The 16078-nt window shown below is 34.3% G+C and overlaps 1 long non-coding RNA gene across 1 annotated transcript; it reads right to left on the bottom strand.

The window, feature by feature from the left end:
- Positions 1-6333: 6333 nt before the first annotated feature.
- Positions 6334-14078, bottom strand: LOC140771377 (uncharacterized). The gene is made up of 3 exons (XR_012106153.1): positions 13850-14078; positions 9656-9729; positions 6334-6595 (listed from the first exon to the last, which is right to left on the bottom strand). It is a non-coding gene; the product is annotated as an uncharacterized lncRNA (long non-coding RNA).
- Positions 14079-16078: the final 2000 nt, after the last annotated feature.

Raw genomic sequence — 16078 nt, 5'->3', positions numbered from 1 at the left:
AAATCACCTTCATTATCAGACTCCTCTAAATTTTGTTCAACAGTAGATAGAGCCATCCGTTTGGACTTCCTCGGTTTTAAAAGACAAGACTCAAATATTTGTAGATTTCCTACCAATTGTTCAACTTTTAAAGAGTCGATGTCCTTACTTTCCTCAATAGCTATAACTTTTGCCTGAAACCTTTCTGGAAGAGACCTAAGGATCTTACGGACAATTCTGTTTTCAAAATTTTCTCTCCTAGGTTGAAACTGGAGTTAACTATATCACTCAGCTTTGCATAAAACTCATCAAATGTTTTATTCTCCTCCATACGTAGGGTTTCAAAACTAGTAGTCAACCTCTGAAGTTTTGAAAGTTTTACAGCCATAGTTCCTTCATGAGTTGTTTCTAAAATCGTCCAGGCTTCTCTTGCTATTTCACAAGTAGAAATTCTTCTAAATTCTTCCGAGGAAACACAACTAAAAATTGTATTTATTGCTTTGCTATTCCAGCCAACTTTTTCATAATCTGTCTTATCCCATGACTCAATCGGTTTCTCAATAAACTCATCATTCACCATGTACATTAGTGGACTCCAACCGTTCACAATGGCTATCCATACTCGCTCATCTATAGACTTCAAATAAGCTCTCATCCTAGCTTTCCAATATCCATAATTTGATCCATCTAGAATAGGAGGTCTAATAGATGATGATCCATCTCTATGAAAATTCATGCCTATATGATCTCTCTCAAAGGGTGAGAGAACCTGCTCTGATACTAATTGAAAAAATCCCTAGACACACCCATGTGTCTAAACACTAGGCAATAATATCATCGTTCGCTTAAGTAAAAGTCCGAAGAAATATTAAGAACGAAAGCAGAGATGAACACCAAGATTTTAACGTGAAAAAATCCAAAACGGAAAAAAAACCACGGATCCAAACTCGGATCAAAACCAATCACTATGATAGTAGCAGTTACAAGACTGACTCACAAAACAACCCATCGATCCAAACAACTTTATTCCTCTCAGTCTTGCTCGCTAGAACCCACGATTCACTACTTCTCATGATTGAAGTCTAACATCAGTAACCCTCGAGATTGATCTTTCGTCTAGATAGCCCTTAAGATAAAAGATTAAATTCTTGTAGATGAGTAAAACCTTGTTCATTGAAGAACCGATGTAGCCTCAAGAAGTCTCCTTTAATAATGTTTCTTCAACCATGCTAGAGATAGGGTTTCATAATCCTTATATATGATATTCAAGATAGAGCCAAATTCGAGTCTTATCCGTACTCATGATCTTCAAGATAGAGTCAAATCCGAGTCTTATCCGTACTCATGATCTTCAAGATAAAGCCAAATCCGAGTCTTATCCGTACTCACGAAAGTCCAAGATTTTCAAACTTCGTTGGTATGACTTGATCTCATCAACTTTGCTTCAATAATTTTGCAATTCTTCAAACTAGAGATTTTCTAGACTTGTGTACACTTAGAATATTTTGTACACAATTGCCAACAATTAAAAAACCTAACATATTCATTATTAATTACTACTTATTTTTTGAATGTTATACTCTTATGCATCCATTTGTGATATACGTGTAAATCTTAATGACTATGACATAGATTATATGACAAAAGACATTAAACCACTTGGGCATATTATTACTTAGTCAAGTCCTGACTAGACAGTACCACCCATTCACTCAATCTAGGGTTAAGAATGGAGTTTATTATATAGTATTTATCTTTTTAGCCGTCTACACTTGAAGTCGTTAGCCTATATAACATTCAAGTGATCATATTGTCTTTTTTGGAGACTAGACTATAATGATAGTAGAAAGATATTTCTGAGGTAGGGTTATAACTTTAACAGTACTTGATGACGCAAGGGCAAGGCATCGATTGAGCTATGTGCTTATTTTTCACTATATACGATGATTCTGTTGTATGTCATGATTCTGCTGTGTGCAATGATTTACTGGAGTGATAATGATGCTGGAGATGTACTAGAATCCTTAGTCTGATGGCCATAGATAATCGGTCATATGCAACATCGCTAAATATATACAATCGGTATTTTCACTAAATTATGATTCTCTCTTGTTTTTATGTTTACTTTGTGGATTATGACTATGTATGAGTATGTTGATATATAATTATTTATGATTCTATGTGAGTTTATCTTGATGAAATGAGGAGTTGATTTAAGTTATGATATTATTATAGATGTTCGTATCTTAAGATTATGTGAAAGTTCATTACAAATTATTATGGATATGTTTATTGAATTATACTTGCTAGACTGTGTGCTGACCACCATTTGATGGAAACATTTCAGATTTACGGGAGGAGGAGGATGATATCAAGGTGTATCTGATTTATTTCTTTATTGGAGTTTATTTATTCTATTTCCTAGCAAGATTTAATCCTTGTAAGAGCTTTATGTTTTGAGTTTTTGTATATAGATATATATCTCCGGAGGCTTGTTGAAGCATATGATACTTTGTATAATAGATTATATTTGGTTAGATTTTTATAGTATTTAATTTAGATTTTTCTTGGATATTTTGTAAGAACACTATACTAATAGATCATGTAAGAATCACATGGGTTGTCCCACGTGAAAGGCACGTATTTTTGGAGGTGGATATTTCATAATTTTTACTCGTGACGCTATAGACGAAACTTGTCCAATTATCTGCCTTCATAATAAAGATTGCTAAAACACCACTAGAGGAGATAAGTTATGAGCGAAGATCTTTTCGTCTACCAAAGGGATGGAGAAATCACCATTAGTACCTCGTTACCCTCTCTCATTCCTCAATTCTTGTCAAATTTCATTTTGTCTTTAATTTTCTTTTTCATCTGGTGAGGTCGTGACATATTACATTTTCAAAGAAGAAAGAAGATCAAAATCAAAGAATTACTATTGGAAATTCTCGCATAACCTAACTTTAGAATATCGATGCAACAAAACTAAAAGGTGGAGAGGAAGGAGACACTACATAAGTAATTGCGATGTATATCAGAACTTGAGAAAGATAGAAAAGAAGGATCCGATGAAAGTAATCATATTTGAATTTCTCTCACGCGTTGCACCAGAGAAGATAGAGGGACGACATTAGAGAAAATGGAGAAAAGAGACAAATTAAAGGAAAGGAGTCATGCATCTCATGTGACTAGGAGTGAAAACAAGTCGAATTAACTCTGACCCAATTCAAATCGAATTAACTCCAACTCGATTCAAATCGAATTCCGATAAAATTTTCTTATCCGATTCGAATATGGGTCGAATATTATACGGATATCGAATATCCTCTTACTTGCATATTTTTTGAATGATTTATAATTTTTAATTTACTTATTTAAATAGTGAATATTAATATTGTTACTAATAATGTGTTATATATTATTTATAGAGATTAATTTTTTTATTATGATTCAACCATGGGAGTCAAGTCAGTTTGGTTGAGTTGAGTTGAGTCAACTTGAGTTAGTTAGTTAGATCTATCTTATTGTTTTAAATTTCAAATAAATTTGATAATTCACATGTAGATTTCATTCGTTAGGATTTTTACTCTTATAAATAAGAGTTGCATGTGTTGATAATTATCATTGACTAAATCTAAGTTTAGCCAAATAATTTCTTTCATCTTTATCTTTTATCATAGTTGTTAGATCGTCTTTTATCTTTCTAGAATTAGATCATAACCCTAAAACTCTAAGTTTTCAAGCCCTAGTCATCATCTGCTTCTAGCAGCCACCTTACTTTATAACCATCCACCACCACCTTTGGCCATCCTCCATCCTCCACCCTCCAACGACGTCGGATATTTAATGCTCAACCTAATTCTAACTTTGATACCACCATCTAAATTTTATAATTTTTTTATGTCCAAATTGGCCAAGATCTGGTTTGTAACATTTTTCTAATTATATATATATTTGACATTCAATAAAAAAAATTTAAACTCTTAATATTTTTTGTGTTAATTGTCTCTAAATAAGATCATAATTCATTAAAGTTCGATTAGCATCCGTTTAAGATCTGATCCTCTATCCTAAAATTATCTGTATATATTTAGTAATTAGGATATAATTTTAAATTTTGTTATCCATCCATTATCTGTATCTGAATCGGTATCCGGACAAAAAATATGGATCCGAATATAGGTTGAGTACCATCCGGTCCGTACTCAATTTGATTTTACCCCTAAATGTGACTTATTTTAGTTAAGTTTTTCTTTCATGTATAACCTTAAAAGAATATATATTTACATGTATGCACCTCTAAATGTGATATTTGCATCCATATCCTTTTTTTTCTTGTTAACATGTATAACCTTCAAAATATACGTTTTCTATATGTATATTCTTTAAAACCCTTATATTTTTTATACGGAGAATCTCGGTGTTAACTACCATTGAAATTTGAATAATTTAGATATAGAAAAGATTCAATTATCCTTATTCTAGTTCTTCATACATTGTTGTTAGTCATTGTGACCATTGCTGTAAGTGGGCCTCCTCTTTGTCCCATTTCATTTATTAAAAATAAGATATTTTTATCGTTTTCCTATTAAATTATTGAGACAACTTGAAAAGTAACAGGCTAGGTATATAAATAATATATGTTTTGAAAGAGTATATATACAAATATCAACTTTAGAATGGCATACAAACAAATAAGATATTTTTGAAGCGTATACACAAAAGAACCTAAAAAAATAGTTAGCGAAAGTAAACGAGTCAAATTCGAGCACACTGAGCTCTGCTTAACTCAACACAAAATATAGAATACTTCAAGTTCAAGATGAGCTAACTAATAGGGGCTCGAGCTCGGATCACACAAGTACCGAGTTAACTTAGCTATAAAGACTATTCCAAGTTTGTTATTTTCCGAAGTAGGAGTAAAAGCGGAACTTGATTTAAAAAAGTAACACACTAGAATTAGGTAAAACAAATTACTTAAACTAACTGTGCTAAATAATTGTACATAAATTAATTGAACTAAATATATATATAATACATATTATGAGCTAATTCGTGCCGAACAGACTAGGCTCAATTAAATTTTCAAACTAAGAGACTCAGCTCAGCTCAATTTATTTAGTACTCAAGAGCCGAGCTTGAGCTTGAGCCAGCATCCAAACTTTTTTAACACCATGTTCATCAAATCCCTCTTCCAACAGTTGATGACAAACAATTTAGATCCAGCAGGCAGAAAAATATTCTTCTTCATTCATACATAATAAACTTTCCATCCTTCCACTCACACTCACAAACAAAACACAAAACACAAAAAAGAACGCTTGGTTATTTGAGTCACAATAATTTGTTTTCTCGTCGTCACTCCATCTCCTTGTCATCATCTGTAACTTGTGTCCCCCTTTACATGGCACAAAGTGCTCCTCCCACTATTACCCAATAGAGGAAAACTGATGAGGATTTCCAAGGAAAGAGAGAGAACCCAACAAGCACCAACTCCTCTCCTTTCTGTCCTCCGCCGTGTTATCATGTCTTTGCTCTCTGCCTTCATCACATGGGTATTGGCACTACGCAGTGATGCCGTAGCGGACCCCCACCCCATCATACAACAAGAGAAGAAAGAGAGATGCTTTTGGACGCTATCTCTTCCATCATGTCCTTCCTTCCTTCCTTCCTTCCTTCCTTCATCTATCTATTTATCTATCTACAGAAAGAAAGAAAAAGAAAAAAAGAAAAGAAAAGCTTTCACGGATTCTATGATGGGTTCAATCAATCCATCCTCGAGGATCTAATTAAAGCTGTAGGACCATCATGCTCGCAAGAACCCACGTCATTCAAGTTCTTAACTCTTTCACACCCCACCCCACAACTAGCCTTCTCTCTGTTTACTGTCTGCACATGTTAGAATTTTGTATTATTTGTTTGTTCTTCTTCTGAGCTGCTAGCTAATCATACTATTTCTTAATATATAAATTTAAGTCTCAATGGCTTTGTTTAGCACTAATCCTCGAACTCCATTACTTAATTTTATTTTTTTAATTTAATATTTTAAATAGATATAAAAAAATAAAAAAAATATTTAGTTACTGAACTAATTCTTAACTAGTTCAGTAGGAATTATTAAACTAAAAGCAAACAAGACCTAAAAACACCGATCATAACATGCTCAAATAATTCACATAAAATATTTTAGTGGAAATCTATAAAATATTTGACGTAATTGAAATCAGTGAAATTTCTAAAACACGCCATATGTTTTTTATCTTTTCTTAAAAAAAACATATATATAAATGTCGTAAGAAATCAGATCTACCACATGCTATCAATATAATTACACGACAAATAAAGCGTGGAAAAACAATCACAAATATATAAATTTTTACGTGAAAAAACTCCTAAACTCGGGATGAAAAATCACAAATACTATCTAGGATTGAATCAATAATTAAAGTAACTATGATCGTTACGAGATGGATCTGTTCATCAACACTCATGACTATAACTATAAGATCTTGCTCGCTCAAACCCACAATGTATTGCTATCCGTAGTTGGTTTACAACCTCAACGACTATCGAGCTTGAAAATTTCATCTGACCCTCAAGACGAAGCCCTTAGGATCTGAAAAAAAAAGTAATTTACATAGAAAATCTATTCAGCATGGTCCTTCTTAGAGCTTCTCAAAATTGTTATATAATCTCGAAAAGTCTCAAACAAAGACCAAAGACATGTAATAAGGTAAGGTTAAGTTAAAACCTTTTTTAATACTTTTACCAAATAAATTTCAAATAGCCCTCCATGATTGTCTAGGAAATCAAAATAAACATAAAATTCATAAATGCAATCAAACATATATTGTTCACTTGGTGCTATTTATGTCAATTTTCATTCTCAGAATGCCTAGAAGCAATTTTCTAATGCATGTACATTAAAAATTCTGTCTTAAATGGTTAAAACAACTTAGAACTACATCCTGAAAGTATGGTTATAATCAATTTTTAGATTGTTAGAACAATGTACCAAAAATTCATATACGTTCTTGTTGCAAATCAATGCAATAGAACTAAAATACTTTACTTTAATATCAATCTTTTACTGTAATATTTTTAATCAAATATAAAATTTTAATACATTATATGAAAATAATTTTGTTTGAAGCACAATTTACCAATTACATAAATATAAATCATAAATTCTTCGTCAAGATGTCTAACTCCTGAAAAATTGCACACAACGAAATAATTTCACAATAGCCACAAAAATCTAAGGAGAAAGGATAGGAAATCCCTCAAATGTGAACAATCACCTAAAGATAATATTCAAGCTAAAAGCGTAAGTGATTAACTAACTAATGACTCACATAGTGTAGTAACTTAATTTTAACCTAGTCACTTTAATCCATGGAAATACATCAAGGTTTTTATTTTTCAAAAATCTGCAATCCCAAGATGCATCAACAGGCTAACAAATTATTAACAAGATGAAGAACTCAAAAACCCAAGACAAAATTTATGACCTAAAAATATAAAACATATATATATATACAAAGATATATTGTTGTGACATAAAAATAGTCAAGCAAACTCTCCCAAGCTAATTTCACTAAAGGATCATTTGGAACATCATCCTGAAATGGTGTTGTGATGTCACTTCTACTCAACAAAATTGCTCTAATATTTTATTTCACATCTCTCATTCAAGATAGTGATAAAGTGCTAAACCTAGAATGTGTCAAATACTCCTATCATATGTTTTTCTAGTTTTACCATGTACTTTTCCCCAGCCCCGGTTTTTAGATAAATAAGGAGAAGTAGACAACATACTATTGCCAACAAACACATCAACCCTAGAATCATAACTGTCATAAGAATGATGTAGTTTTACTTAGATATGTTGTGCAAGATGGGTTGAAGGGCTTTGTTACTTCAAATTAAGCACTTTGACTTAACATGATCGTTAACATTGTATGTGTGTCAAATAGGAATATGAAATTTAGTTCTAGGATCATTGATATCTCGATCATTTCTTCATTTTCTCCTTCTTATGAGCTTCAACATGCCAATCAAACTTCATTGACCTTGCATCAAATTTTTCAAGAGCTTAATTAGCCTTTAATGAGTCGGGCTTTATTTCTTTTACTCTTCCATCTAGATAATTTTCTAGATTCTACATGTTCTCTCTATGAAATGAGAACTTCCCCCTCGTCGGCCGTTGGTGAGGTTTACCTCACTCCCCTCCGTTAGCCAACTGGCTAGGAGAGGAGAGAACCCACTTCTCTCCCTTCCCCTCACTTCTTCCTCTCCCTTAGTTCTTTTTCGCTCCTCTCTCCTCCTCTCTCTCCTCCCCTCTTTTCCCCAAGCTCTTTTCCTTCTCACCATCATGTCAAAATTGCTACTCACCGTAACCACCGTTGCCACCGTAACCAAGCTCTTTTCCTTCTCACCATCATGTCAAAATTTAAAGTCCTTGGCTAGTTGATTTTGTTTGCATTCTAAGTCTATCTTTGAGTATTTTCAGGGCTATGTATTGGGCTGCTGGACTGATAGAACTAGCAGTTAGTAGACGGATAATGCCAAACTCGAGACTCTTTGCTCCTGAGAATCTCTTGAGTTGTTTTCATTTTATTACTATATTGTGTCCTCAAGCTTGATCTGCTGAATAATTTATTGTGCTATCTATTGTAAGGCAAAGTGTGGGACTAGTATTAAAGAGTTATCACTCAAAAAAGAATTTTTAAAATTATATCTTTATCAAGTAAAGAAATTTTTTCAAAAGTTAAATCACGATAAAGAACTTTATAGACAACAAGTTGGGTGGTGAGGGCCTCTAGAGAAATGTTCATTTTAAACCCCAAAAATGATAAAGAACTTTATAGGAAATTAACACAAACACCTAGTGTATATTGCACCTAGAGTTCTATATCAATAAATATGATCGAAGCAAAGATAGAAAAATAAAGCTACTAGATCATAAACAACGCCAGCATAATTATAGCTTGAAAGTAATATGTTAAACAAGAAGACAAAATAGAGATGGTATTATACTGTCTTAATTGCAGGTGTCCTCTGCACTTTTTTAAATAGTTAATAAATTTAAAATATTTTTTGCACATATTTAATAAAATATAAGGCACGATTTATAAATAATAAAATTAAAGATTTAAATTCCAAATACATTAAAATGTAAATATATACTCAAAATTTATCTGAGCAACTGATTTGTTCAGGTTAGAGCTTAGCTTTAGAAAACAAGAAAAAAGGCACTGGATGAAACTAAAAGAGCCAAGCTTAATTATATAATCTTGGTTTAAAATTAATTTCACGCCAAACTCAAACAGAGCTTGGCTCGACGAGCACATATATTAGATGGGTTAGAGAAAATTAACAAACCCAACTCGCCTAAGCAATGCTCCTATCATATCTCTGAGAGCCCTTTAATCATACAAATTTCAATACAAATTCCCTATCTTGTCGTGTCTATAAAAGCTATATAGTCTTTACAACCACGCCATCCACCTATGGAGATATGCACACTTACACTTAAACGTTTTAAATTCCATTCGAACAGTCTAATCCTAGCACCAAGAATTTCAAACATTTTAGCTTATTCCCACTCCCTGCGCCTATTTATTCAAGAAAATTCAAGCTGCAGGTATAACAGCCAGACTCTTACGAGGCTTACCAATTCTCGTCACGTTGGGGTCTGTCACGTTGGGGTCTCGGAGCTCAACAACGTATAACCAAGAACGAAGAGATCTAAAAAAAAAAAAAAAAAAAACAAAAAGCAAAAGGGGATCTATAAGCCACAACAAATTCATCCAAAATATAATAAAAGAGTTAGAATCCTTTACAAAAGTATATGCTCAAAGTAAGCTACAACTGGGGAACATAAATCTCTTAATATAAGTATAAAATAAAACATGAAAGAAAATGACCATAAGTCAATCTGCATCTAATATCAGCACGGAATAAGCTTAAAGCTCAGTAAGTGACACTACCACTAGTTAAGCATCATGATTAATAATACACTCAATCTCAAAAGATAATGGCATGTGCACTATGCAACTGAATATAATGTAAACTAAAATATACATGTCATAAAACCGCCTTAGAGAGAAGCAACCGCGAAAGTGGGGGTCGATGAAGCAGGATAGGCTAGCATGGTCTGACAAGGCTACAATTATTTTATCCATCGTGTGTACATGGCACTAGGGGTGAAAACGGGTCAGATAAACTCCGAACCAACTAGCTATTCAATCCGATTCCGATCAGATTCGAATAAAACATTTCTATTGATTCAGATATGAATAGAATTTTTGAAAAAAAAAACCTAGATATGGATTCAGATACGCGTTGGATATAATTTTTGGATTAGGATTAAAATACGAATATCGAATATCCGTTTATCCGCATGATTTTTTGAATGATTTATAGTTTTAGTTTGCTTATTTAAATAGTGAATATTAATATTATTACTAATGATACGTTATATATTATTTGTAGAGATTAATTTATCTAATTTTATATATATTTGACCTACAAGAAAAAATTTATGTTTTGCGAAACTCTTAATATTTTTGTGTTAATTATGTCTAAGTAAAAGATCATAATTCATTTAAAATTCAATCAACATCCATTTAAGATTCGATTAGTTATAGATGTCGGTCGCAACCTAGTCCAAAATCCACCACATTTGGCCTGAATCATATCCTCTAAGGTCTTAATAACACGCTTCGTCTACCTGTCTGTTTGAGGATGATAAGCTGTGCTGTACTACAACTTGATCCCGAAGGACTTATGCAGATGGGGCTAAAATTGGGACACAGATCAAAGGTTCCAATCTGAGGTAATAGAGATAAGAACTCCATGCTAGCAAAAGATCTCATCTCTAAACTGAATTGCAAGATGCTCCATCGAATCGGTGACGCTAACTAGTAGGAAATGCATTAACTTAGTTAATTTTTCTACAATAACCCAAATAGCATATTTCTTTTTTCTTGTCTTAGATAGCCCGGTAACAAAATACATAGTAATATGCTCTTACTTTCATTCAAGAATAGCCAACGTTTGAAGGGTACCAGTAGGCCTTTGATGCTCAATCTTCATCTACTAACATGTTAGACATCAAACTACAAACTCTGCAATGCTTCTCTTTTAACCTGGCCACCAAAAATGTCATCAGAAACTATGGTACATCTTAGTCTCTCTAGGATATATAGTATAAGTAGACTAATAGGCTTCTAAAATGTTCTCCCATAATCCTCCAATCTTAGGTATACATAATCTTTCCTCAAACCTCAACACTCCAGCTGGATCCAAACCAAAATCGCTCCTCCTAGCATTTAGCACCTGCTAGATAATCTAGAGAAAGGTAGGGTCGTCTCCCTAGGCCACCTTAAACTTGTCCAAAAGGGTGGGTTTGGCGATGAGCTGGGCAAGAAGTCTCCCCCTTCCCCTTCGGGCTAGAATTGGAGTGTCCAGACGCTGCAAGTCCCTCAATAGGATCGACTACCCAGTAAGTAGAAGAGCGAGGTTGCCCGAGGATTTCCTACTCAATGCATCAGCCACGACATTCGCCCTTCCTGGGTGATAGTGATGGTGCAATCATAATCATTCACTAGTTCCAGCCATCGCCGTTGATGAAAGTTTAGATCTTTCTATGTGCATAAACACTTTAGGCTCTTATGATCAGAAAAGATTCCACACTTCTCTCCATAAAGGTGCTATTGCTAGATTTTGAGAGCAAAAATAATCGCAACCAACACCAAGTCATGAATGGTGTAGTTCTTCTCATAGTGTTTTAGCTGACACGAGGATAAGCTACTACCCTCCCTTCTTGCATTAGCCTGCATCCCAAGCTACAAATGGATGCATCAAGTATACTTGGAATGCAGCCCCACTACTTGGTTCTATGAGGATAGGAGCTGATGTCAACTGATGTTTCAACTTCAGGAGACTCTTGTCACCATCTAGGTGCCACATAAACTGTTAGTTCTTACGGGTTAGCCTCGAAAGTAAAACTACCTGCCTGATAAGGATGATAAGTAGGTCTCCACTGGGAAGAAGAGCCACCTAACCCCAAGCTCATACTAGGATGGCAAGTATCACGTCCTCAGCCCTAACAACGACCTGATCTAACTCCATTCTGGTTCAAAGCCCTCTACTCCAGAATATTTGCCTCGGCAATCAAGGCCAACTCCATAGTCGCGGCGTAGGAAAGGGGTCCCAAAAATAGATAACCGTTCCTAATGATGAGGTCAAGGCTGAGCGCATAGGAAAGGGGTCCCAAAAATAGATAACCGTTCCTAATGATGAGCTCAATGGCACCACTGAAAATTGGGGGATTCAACTGCATGAAACGATTCAGGGATGTCCTTCCTCCACTGCTCTTTGGGTGGCTAGGAGCCTCATCAATTCATGAGGAGCCTCGATCAGTCTCTCCTACTGCTGAACTAGGCGCATAAATGTATCTATGCCAATCTCTACCGCATCAGTTTTGGGGTTTCCTACTGGGCTGATGCACCCTCTGAAACAGTGGTACGATGTTGACGGGGCAACATCATGGATTTCGTGAATCAACAACCTAAATTAGGGCCTAGAAGAAAACACAGATATTGGCAACTAGATAGGTTTTCTCTACATATGCTATATTTTAGATAGATTTGTCAAAAATTCTTTGGAAACCTCGCTCTGCTACAATGTTGTAACAACCGAACTCTACCACGTGACTCTCACAAGGCTTACCCCCTCCTCGTGAGTGTCACATGGGGGTTTAGAAGCTCAACAACACGCTACTAAGAAATGAAGAGACCCAAAAAACTTAAACGGAAAGCAGAATTCCTCTAAAATACAATAAAATGGTGATAATCTCTTACAAGAGTACATACTCAAAGTAAGCTGTAACAAGGAAACATAAATCTCTTAAGCATGATGGATAATAATACACCCAATCTAGAAAGATAATAGTATGTGCACTATGTAATAGAATATAACGTAAACTGAAACATACATGTCATGAAATAGGATAGCTTGGTCCAACAAGGCTACAATTATTTTATCAATTTCTTATGCATGGCATGTCTTCTACACAGGCCCATCGACCACTAACCTCGGCTCAACAATCATAGCGACCCTCAAGAGAGGGTAGACCTTAGCGATAAAATCACATCCCTGTCACTTGGCAAATAGTATGACTAGTTGTTAGCCACTACAAACTAAGGATCTCAGTCATAAGCCTATCACATAAGTTAGCATCCCACATCAATATGACCATCTGACCCCATGGCTCCACATAATTGCACCACTGTGCAGTAACTCATAAGCCATCACTTACGGATGCCCTTATCCTACATCATCGAATACTGCTAGATCTACATTATCCTTCCCTTACTATCCAGCTTAAACACCCTAAAGGGGTTGACTCTCGCCAATTGATAATAAATCATTGCTCGACGAAATGGTTGTCTGATTTTCTGAGATCTACAAACTGAGATCTCAAGCGTGGGCCCTATTATGTAATACTATAAATATCCTCGCTCCTAATCCTGGCTAGGAAGGTGTTAGGTACTATCGAGACGTAGAACATAATCATCTTGTCGTGCATTTGTGCAGATGGTATGATAAGATAAATATGACTAATATAACATAATCGTAAGTAAGAATATCTAAGCATATAGATGAATACGCATTGCAATTAAATTAATAAAAATTATCTTACCCTCCTTTCTCCCCTTGGCCTGACAAAGACATGGCCAAAGGAAAAGAGATGGGTGAGGGTGGGCACGTCCCGCACCCTTCCCCCACCATCCATTTTTTGTGGGTGGGTGGGGGTGTTATAGTAGGCATAACTTCAACTTTTTCTAGTATTCTAGACTACCTGTATCTCTTCAATTTGTTTCAATAGAACGGCCGAGGCGCAGACTGAGGATAGCTATCTTACTAGTGAGGTTGAGACTGAAACGAGGTGGGAAATCCGATGAAGATGATTCCACAAATGATGCATCAAATCTTTCCTTTCACTCTTTTCAGCGGCCAAATCTAACCAAAAATCATGAAAAGAGAAGGCACTCTTTTTATCCGATGAATAAAAGGGAGAACGACTTGGAATCTCCCGTGCCTTCTCCGAGTTCTTCCGAGTTTTTAATTGTTTTAAGCTGCCCATAATTCCTTTCACACATCTAATTCATTTTAAAATTTAAATACGAGACTAAATTATAGTTTAATTTTGTTAACCTAGCAACTTATATAAAATTTTAAATCGTTTAACATTTGTTAATCTCTAGGATAAATTTTTAACTATAAGTCACTAACCCTATTAACAACTTATATATAAATTCTTTTAAAAGATTTAAAATAATCCATTCAGCAACTTATATTTAGAAGTCTTAACTGAATTTTTCTAAACATACCTAATCTTATACTTAAATTTTGAAGTCGGTTCAAAAACTCCTTTTTTTTCTTTTTCTTTTTTGTTGATATTACTCGGTAAAGGTACACTATGTTTTGTAATCCTGTGCTTGAGAATTAGGATAAAGTGAGTTTATTCTCAGTTGTCTTCGTTATTCCGAGTCATTTCTAAAGAATAGGAGATGAATAAATTGGAAGTCATTACCCTTGAAGTTAAAATAGAAGTCCCCCAGTTCTCTAGTTTATAAAAAATCAAAAGTTGAAACAGAAATATTTTGAAGCTATTGAAAGATGTTATTTAATCCCACCAATTCTTATATATGAATTAGAGATAAAACTATTCTTAATTCTTAACATTAATTAATGTTTAGGGCCAAAAAGTGGACCTTAAGGATTTCTTCTTCATTAAAGAAGTGGACCATAAGTTGAATGCCGTATTATTTGAGTTTTAATTGAAAATATGTTTGTAATAAATTATAAGCTTTAGGTTAATTATAAATTAAACAAAGGTGTTAACCCTCCACATATATAGTTTGGATAAATGTGTCAACCTCCTGATGTGATTCAGACTAGACCGGATCACTTCAAAAGACATTAGGCTTAATAGATAAAGTCTAGTTATCTTATTTATTATTCTTACGTGGTTTAGTCAAAGTCTTAGTATATTAAAATTTTATTTAATTAGCTAAATTTAGCTCTACATAGTTTTAAAAAAATATCTGTAAAATATTCTACAGATATCAGAATAATATCAAACAAGTTGGATAAAATCGCCAACCTCTAGATCTACAAATTTGTTATTCACGACTTCTCTAGATTCAAATTTAGAATCTATCTGTGGCAAAACAAAGAGTTAATCCGAGAAGATAAGGAAGACTGGTTTAATTAAATTTGTTTTAGACTTTTTGATTTAATCTTTATGAAGAGGCCTTATGGCTTGTATCTTACGCATGCTTGAAATGAAAGATTAATTGGTTTTTGCCCTAGCATTTCTCTCAACTAAGTCGTCGATCTCTACATCTCCCTCCTCCCTCTTCACCAACCTGCGCCATCTCTACCTCCCGTATGGTTTTTACCACAGTTGTAGACCAATTATAGCCTTCAACCATCTATCGCATCCGCATCTGCAAACCATCACCATCATCATCTATTATTGAGCCACCTCCATTAACTACTCGACCTCTACTTCATCATCATCTCCATCCTATACCTAGAAATCCGTGCCTCCACCCACGAATCTCAAATCCCATACAAACTTGACGAATCGGATCAAGCCGGTTCGTAACACCTCCCTACAAAATGGGGCCATAATAAATTTGAATCATGTGAAAATAGCGCTCTAGTAAAAAAATCCATCAAATATTTATCTTAACATCAATGATGGGAATCGAACATATAGGACCAAATTACTAAGTTACAAAGATGACATACAATTAACAGACATATAGTTTGAGTTTTAATGACAAATTGGCTCAATGTGTTTTTTTTTTATTGGATGATTCTGTAGGCTAGATAGGTTGAACAATCTGAAACCCCTTTCCAATTAGAAAATACAATTAGTCTTACATGTATTAGACGATTATGTAATCGCACTGCACTTGCTCTAACCAAGCGGATCCAACTGTATTTGACTTCTAGCATATTGTAAGGTTTTATTGATACGGTAGTTGTGATTGATCTGAAATGTAAATTTTATTTG

This window comes from Typha angustifolia, chromosome 11, assembly GCF_048772165.1.
Source record: "Typha angustifolia cultivar Huaian chromosome 11, ASM4877216v1, whole genome shotgun sequence".
Taxonomy (NCBI): domain Eukaryota; kingdom Viridiplantae; phylum Streptophyta; class Magnoliopsida; order Poales; family Typhaceae; genus Typha; species Typha angustifolia.
The sequence above is the reverse complement of the archived record's forward strand: the minus strand, read 5'-3'. Positions and strand labels throughout refer to the sequence as shown.